The following is an 8,140-nucleotide window of genomic DNA, read 5'->3' on the forward strand; positions in this document are numbered from 1 at the left end:
CACACACACACACACACACACACACACACACACACACACACAGGACAAGAAATCCCAGTTTCAACAGTGTTGTTCAATTGTTATATATTCTTTCCCTGTCCTTATGATAAATAGGGGTCTGTCAATCAAACCTGGTCATTCCTGGTGTTCTCTTATTCCCATTGGTTGATCAGAATCAGAGAGAAAGAGAGAGAAGAGAATTATGTGCCCCAGATAAGACAGACAGAAAAAGTCTGAAATGCCAATAATCCTTCTGGTTGTTCCCCAATCGGCATAGCTGAACTTTAGTTCGGCCCCTTTCCGTTGGTGCATCTGTGTGAGTTCCGCTCATGTAGTACCAGAGCCCGCCTTTTTCATTGCCAAGTACATTTTGATTTTTACATTAAAAAACTACATTCACTGACCACTTCATTATGTACACTTTGCTACTGTAGTATCGGGTTGTACCCCCTTTTGCCTTCAGAACTGCCTTAATTCTTCATGGCATTGATTCAACAAGGTGTTGAAACATTCCTCAGAGATTCTGGTCCATATTGACATGATAGCATCACGCAGGTGCTGCAAATTTGTCGGCTGCACGTCCATGATACGAATCTCCCGTTCCACCACATCCCAAAGGGGCTCTATTGGATTGAGATCTGGAGACTGTGGAGGCCGTTGGAGTACAGGGAACTCATTGTCATGTTCAAGAAACCAGTTTGAGATGATTTGAGCTTTGTGACATGGTGCATTATCCTGCTGGAAGTATCCATCAGAAGATGGGTACACTGTGGTCATAAAGGGATGGACATGGTCAGCAACAATACTCAGGTAGACCCCTTTTGCTCAGTTGGTACTAACGGCCCAAAGTATGCCAAGAAAATATCCCCCACACCATTACACCACCACCACCAGCCTGAACCGATATGAGGCAGGATGGATCTATGCTTTCATGTTGTTCACGCCAAATTCTGACCCTTCCATCTAAATGTCGCAGCTGAAATCGAGACTCATCAGACCAGGCAACGTTTTTCCAATCTTCTATTGTCCAATTTTGTTGAGCCTGTGAGAATTGTAGCCTCAGTTTCCTGTTCTTAGCTGACAGGAGTGGCCCCCGCTGAGGTCTTCTGCTCCTGGAGCCCGGCTGCTTCAAGGTCCGATGTGTTGTTTGTTCAGAGATGGTATTCTGCAGACCTTGGTTGTAACATGTGGTTATTTGAGTTACTGTTGCCTTCCTATCGTCTCGAACCAGTCTGCCCATTCTCCTCTGACCTCTGACATCAACAAGGTATTTTCGTCCACACAACTTCCGCTCACTGGATATTTTCTCTTTTTCGGACCATTCTCTGTAAACCTTAGAGATGGTTGTGCGTGAAAATCCCAGTAGGTCAGCGGTTTCTGAAATACTCAGACAGTCTGTCTGGCACCAACAACCATGCCACGTTCAGTCAATTAAATCCCCTTTCAGGACGTGACCTTCATCAACCCTGAGCAATTTGGAGTAAATCGGATAACGTATGTAGGAGTTATGAGTACTTCCTGTTTCACCAGTAGGTGGCGCTGTAAGTGTGACTCAATACCGACGCATAGATGTGTTCAGAATGCGACCTTCATGAATCGTCAGCAATTTGGTGCAAATCGGATGATGTATGCAGGAGTTATGAGGACTTCCTGTTTCACCAATAGGTGGCGCTATAAGTATGATGCAATACTGACACATAGATGTGTTCAGGACAGAACCGTCATGAAGCGCAAGATATATCGGACAAATTGGATAATGTATGGAGGAGATATAAGGACTTCGTGTTTTATGGCGAAATGTCAAACTTTGGTGGGGCGCCACGGCAAGGGTGTTTGGTGAAAACTAAATTTTTTTGAGAACTTTTGATCACAAAGGTCTTAAGATGAAGCTGACCGAATATGAAGTTGATGGGATGAAATCTGTAGGAGAGTTCGTTGAAGTACGAGGCATGGAAATGGAAAAAACAAGGACAAAACGGCACATTAAGAGCAAAATGGCGGACTTCCTGTTGCATGTTGGGTATAGCTCCAAGAGACATTTTAGTGTGTCTCGATGAAATACATATGACCTCCGAATTTCGTTCACCTACATCAAACTGAATGATTCATGAATTATCAAATTTTTCACCGGGACTGACGTATCTGCAAAGTTTCATCCGTTTTCATCGATGTTTAGGCTGCCAAAAACGCATTTGTTTGGGGAGAAGAAGAAGAATGTAGAGTAATAATCCTTCGAATTTCAATAGGGCCTCGCACCGCCAGTGCTCGGGCCCTAATAATAGTTTTTGTACCATTGAAATTGCTAGTGGAATGTTCAGTAGCTTGATGTTTTTAGAATGGTGGCAGTTGTTGCTTTGAAAATATTCACACTGTTGGCAGTGCACTCCTACAGTTTTAACAGCTCATACACATATTATACATCAAAATGTTCACACGATTGTGCTGATTCTATATGCTTCAACTATGCTCCCTATTCAAACGAATGGCTCTCCACTCCACTTTAGTGCTGATAATTTTGAATTCATACCCATTTTCTAACTTCTCGCCATGTCTGCCGTTTCTAAGCTACACGGACATTATACACCAAAATGTTAATTTGGTTCCCAGGATTCCTACAGAGTCAATGTCTAAGTGTAACATTTATACTTTTCAAGATAGAGCTGTCTGAAGCTGGCATGCCTTTCCATTGAGTGATGGGATGTTTAGAACATTACATTACATTACAGTCATTTAGCAGACGCTTTTATCCAAAGCGACTAACAATAATTGCATCCCAACATCAGTTGGGATTTGAATTTGGGGACACAAGCAGGATCTCTTAGAGGTACAGACACACTTTTATGACTTGTGGTAGCATTTATATTCCTTCCTTCCTTCCTAACTTCGGTCCTAACTTCCTGATATTCAAATAATATTCATTATGACAATCTTATTCGGGCTGTAAACTCATATTGATATCTTTTGTACTTTTTGAGCTACTGAACCTATTAAAACTGTATGAGTCATAATGAGTGGCCTAATCTATTTTTGAGTGTAGTACTGGTGGGTGGGTGCATGGGGATGGCCTGGGGGTCACTGACCTGCCCCTGCCCATCTCTGACCCGAGGGGGCGGAGTCTCGCTAGTACGCCACTATCCACGCCACAGAACCCCACACTCAGCCCCTGAGTGGACTACAGACACACGGTCTTCACCGATGAGTGCAGGTGGGTGGTCCAGAGAGGGGTACACTGTCACTGACCGGCTCTGACCCGAGGGGGCGGAGTCTCTCCACCACGCCACTATCCACGCCACGGAAACCACAACTCGGCCCCTGAGTGGGCTAGAGACACAGCGTCTTCACCGGTGAGTGCAGTGTCCCGGAGAGGTCTCATTGCTTAAAGCATCACCCCTTTGACATTCTACTTAATATACATGCTCTAAGGGTCAATAAGCAGAATTTTAACAACTTGCTCATCTTTCAAGCTACACACTCAATTCAAAGCTTTAACTACACAGGCTAAAAAGTTCAAAAGTATTCAAGCTTATTTACGTAATGCAGTTCAGCTTCCTATTCTGACCAGTTTCACATTTCAGCTAAGCCTCCAGGTTTTTTCAGCTTCCAAGCTTTTAAGCTATACATTCCACCATGTATTCCATATTTCAGCTTTGACAGTATTACAGTTTATATAGCAATGTATTTAAGTTATTTGCTTATTTTGGTAATGCAGATCAGCTTCCAATTCTGCCAGGTTCACATTTCAGCTTCCAGGTTTTTCAACTGTGCAGAGTGATGCATTTGACATTTCAGATTTTTCACATTCATGCATTTTCAGCAATGCTTTTGCGATTCCTTTCAGCCGCTCAGCATTCACATGCATTTTCTGCAGGAAATGCAATTTTCTATGTAAAAAACGTATGTATATGTAGACAAGCCAGAAAGTGTCCTCACCACTTTCACCTTCTACATGTTTTATTACATTACACTTATTCTACAATAGATTGAGTTCATTGTCTCTTTTTTACAGAAAATAGCCCATAATGACAAAGTGAAAACAGGTCATTTGTGCTAATTTATTAAAAATCTAAATGTAAAACATATGTACACAAGTGTGCACACCCTTTGATACGACACCCAAAGTGAGCTGAGGTGCATTTTGTTTCCACTGATACTGCTTGAGATGTTTCTACAACACCATTTTCAGCTCTTTCCACAGATGTTCAACTGGATTCAGGTCTGGGCTCTGGCTGAGCCACTCAAGGACATACAGACTTTCTCTAAAGCTCACTTTTGGGCGTCATATCAAAGAGTGTGCACACTTCTGTGCATACATTTAACGTTACAGATTTTTAACAAATTAGTACAAATGTCTAAAAATCTGTTTTCAATTCGTCATTATAGGCCATTTTATGTAGAATGCCGAGACAAAAAATGAACGTAATAAAACATTAAGGTGAAAGGGGTGTGGAGACTTTCCGGCTCTGTATTTATTAATTGAATCATTAGTCATTTTCATTTGTCAAGTCATTATTCATATTTATTTTCACTATGACAGGATTCATCCTCCATACAAAATAGCATTATCCAAAACTATGAATTACTATACAATGACAATATCATATTTAATACTTAATTTCAAATATGACCTCATTTGTTCTATTCACACACAATGGAACATTAAAAACACAAGCAATGATCACCAGTCTCTACTGGAGAGTGAAACATGATAGCAGTTCAAATAAACAGACATTAATCAATAGCACCATTTACCATTTAAAAAGAGACATTCAAACATTCAGTAGCCAACTCTATAAAAACATATAGAACTTCTAGCATCAGTTATTAAAATATGGCGGTCCTTGTGTTATATACAGTACAGTAGAGCATCAGTTTCCATGCGCGTTTCCACCTCAGTCACAGCTTAGCAGTCTCACCCTTTCGGACAAATCAGGCAACAACGTTGTATTTGAAAATGTCTCCACAACGGCAAGAGACTATCCCAAAAACGTGGATCATATTCAGATACTTGAATCTCACACCATCCTTCCTTTGATAAGGAGATAATAAAAATTAAGATGCATAGATCGCTAAGATTTAATTCATAGGTGATAATCCCGGTCAGGAGGGGGAGGAGTTGTGCGGCGAACCCCCCAGAGGCCCCTCCCCCATCTCAGCTGCCGTTGCTAGGCAACCCTGAGTCTCGCAGGCGTAGTAGTCCTTGAGGGGGGCGAAGAGGTGGCGGATGACGGGCACGCTCCAGGACTTCCCCAGAACCTTCTGCCTCTGCTGGCGGTTCATGTTCTTCACATCCGTGTAGTGCTTGGGAAAGCCGAAGATCCTGGAGAACGACAGCAGAGGTCATAGGTTAACCATGCCTTTACAACGCCACTGTGGTAGGCTTGAACCCAGCCAAGATCATAATCTGATAATACTGTATGTAATGGCTGAACTGTTAAGTTGCTTTCCAAGCACTGTCGATGTCTTTGGATTAGGAAATGGCATTACTGCATATGGATTAGGAAATGGCATTACTGCATATGCATAAAGTACTGCTGTGTTCTAGCCAACGAACGGACGGTTTGGCTGAACAAAGTTCAGACCACAGCTAGAGGCCGTTCTGAGAGCTGGTGGAGTACCGTTCCAGCTCCGTGATCCACAGGTTGTCCTCCCGGCCTTGGTCGTCCAGGACGGGCAGTTTGGAGACGTCCTTCCCCTGCTTCAGCGACGCGGGGTTGGTGGTGATGGTTCGCACCTTGGTGTACTGGGCAAGAGGACAAAACACAACACAAGTGTGAATATACACACACAACAGTGCTTCCTCCGTTTCCTTTCAGCAGCGGGGGTAAAGGGTTTTATTGTACCCTGGGTGGTGGGTGAATATCAATCGGCAATTTATAAGTATAAAAAACATGACTGCAAAACAAACTTTAGAACATGTATTTGAGTATACATCGAGGGGTGCCCTATAGTATAATATGTTGATTTGGAGTGACTGGGTCAATCTGGGTGAATGGGAGCTATTGAAAAAAGATGAAGTTCCCATTAAAATAGAATAGAATAGGTAGGCTACTAAAATCCAATAAAATCTGTGTCCTATTATCCAATGTAGTATAATATTCTGTGTTGTTTTAGAGTCACTGGGTCACATGACATGGGAGCCATTGAAAAACAAAGACTTTTTGACATTTGTAAGACGTAACTTGTTGACGGTCCCTAGCCATTTGTAAGACGTAACTTGTTGACGGTCCCTAGCCATTTGCATTGACTACTAACCGGCAGGTGGTGAAGACTGTTGCACTGCGGCTCAAACCCTGGGTTGAAGTTGGCGAAGTAAAACGACAAGACTAGGCGTCTGAATCTTTCTAATATCCAACTTGAAACCAACTTCACCTCAAGTGTTAATCTACCTTTTTTTCTTGTTCTATCCTCCAGTAGCTACTCACTCTGACTCTCACGCCTGCCTCGCTCTGCCTGGGGAAGCCCCGCCCTGGTCGCCAGGCTCAGCGACAACGCTTGCGCTGTTTATTTGATTGTCATGACTTCACGAGTGATTGACATCCTGTCAGTGTTCCATTTGCTCATCTGTGGAGAGAGAGCGGACGACCAATCGTTCTGGAGCGGACCGCTGCAGCCTACCCCTACGCAGAGTAACAAAAACTACTCCTATTCTGAAGCAGCAATGGAAATCATTCTGTAGTAGCAGAGTGCCGCTGCTATATGTACATGACAGAAACCCTGAACACAGTATAATGTACATATAGGTGCACGTCAGTGGAGGCTCGTCTATTGAGGCAGGGGAGGACAGTCCTCCTCAGTTTTTGGAGAGGAGAGGGTTTAAAATATAAATATATGAATTTATTTATTCATAATTAATATTATCTGTTTTGTTATTAAAGCAGGTTTTCCCTATGGATAAAACCCATTATTGAAATTCTAAAGCTCCAACAGTGACATCTATAACATGCAGCTGGAGGACCCATATATATTTATGGAAGGGAGGCTAGCCTCCCTTAGGGCGGGTTCTTTTCTCTTAAATCAATGTAATGCCTTTTTTTCTTGCTAATTTGTGATTGGCCAAAACGCTGAAAAATTACCGCAAAGGAGGACAGTACTTCGGTCCTGTCTGAACAGGATTCAGATATTGACATTTTGTTAGTCCAATCACATTCCAGATTCCAGATTTACCACAGTGAAGGCCGATTGAGTCGGCGTTGATGTCTGTGTTTCTCTTCCCTGTGCCATTGGAGACTGTTTGTGTGTTCGTAGCTCCATAATATAATACATCTGAAAGTATTATGGGACATATTATACGTCAAACTGTTCATCTATTTGTCTTGATTCTAGCCATCTAAATATCTAAGCTGACATAAATACATTTTTGAGCTAGAGCCGTCTGAACACGACAGTTCCACTGACTGGCTATAGCCGGTAACGTTAGCTACGAGGTGCACGTCAGGCTACGGCATAGGCAGGCGCGCAGATTGTCTGGAGGCGCAAACTGTCGGCAACTCGTCCAAAACATTTCTAGAGTTGCAACACCGGATCGGAGAAATCCACAGCCTGGCTCCTGCTTGCGTGAGAATTGAACGCTTTGCGGTGCTTATTCCTCATCCAGTGATGGATGGGTGGATGGAAAACTTTCAACTGAATGTTCATATTGTTCTGATAATTGTAGGCTATAGAGTGGTAAGAGTGGTAGCTTTGACAGCAACCCAAATGAGCTAATCCCATAGCTGTACCATTGCTAGCTAGCCATGAGAGAACTGTTGGATGCTGCATTTGCTGTGCAACATATTCCATTGTCCAGTTGTCAAATCTATTTGCCAACAAACTGTTTGAGGGCCAGCACACCTCAGTGTCCCCTAATCAAAAACATTTTTCATATATCACCTAACCTCTCCAGCACCTCACCAATATCAATTCTTTTCTCTCTTTAGAGAAGAGTACAATCCATTACAACTATTGCTTACAATGTTTTATTGTTGTTTTGTAATATTTTATCATGAATATGATAAATAAATGCTGCATGTAATTAAAGAAAGTGTTATTCAGCTTTTCATGTGCTAAAATTGACAGTAAATCCACTTTAAAGCTGATAATTCAAATAATAACTGACTGAGGGAAAGTGCCCCCCGGCGCCCATGGGCGGTTCGCCTCTCTT

Source organism: Borostomias antarcticus, assembly GCF_949987555.1.
Source record: "Borostomias antarcticus genome assembly, chromosome: 11".
Taxonomy (NCBI): Eukaryota; Metazoa; Chordata; class Actinopteri; order Stomiiformes; family Stomiidae; genus Borostomias; species Borostomias antarcticus.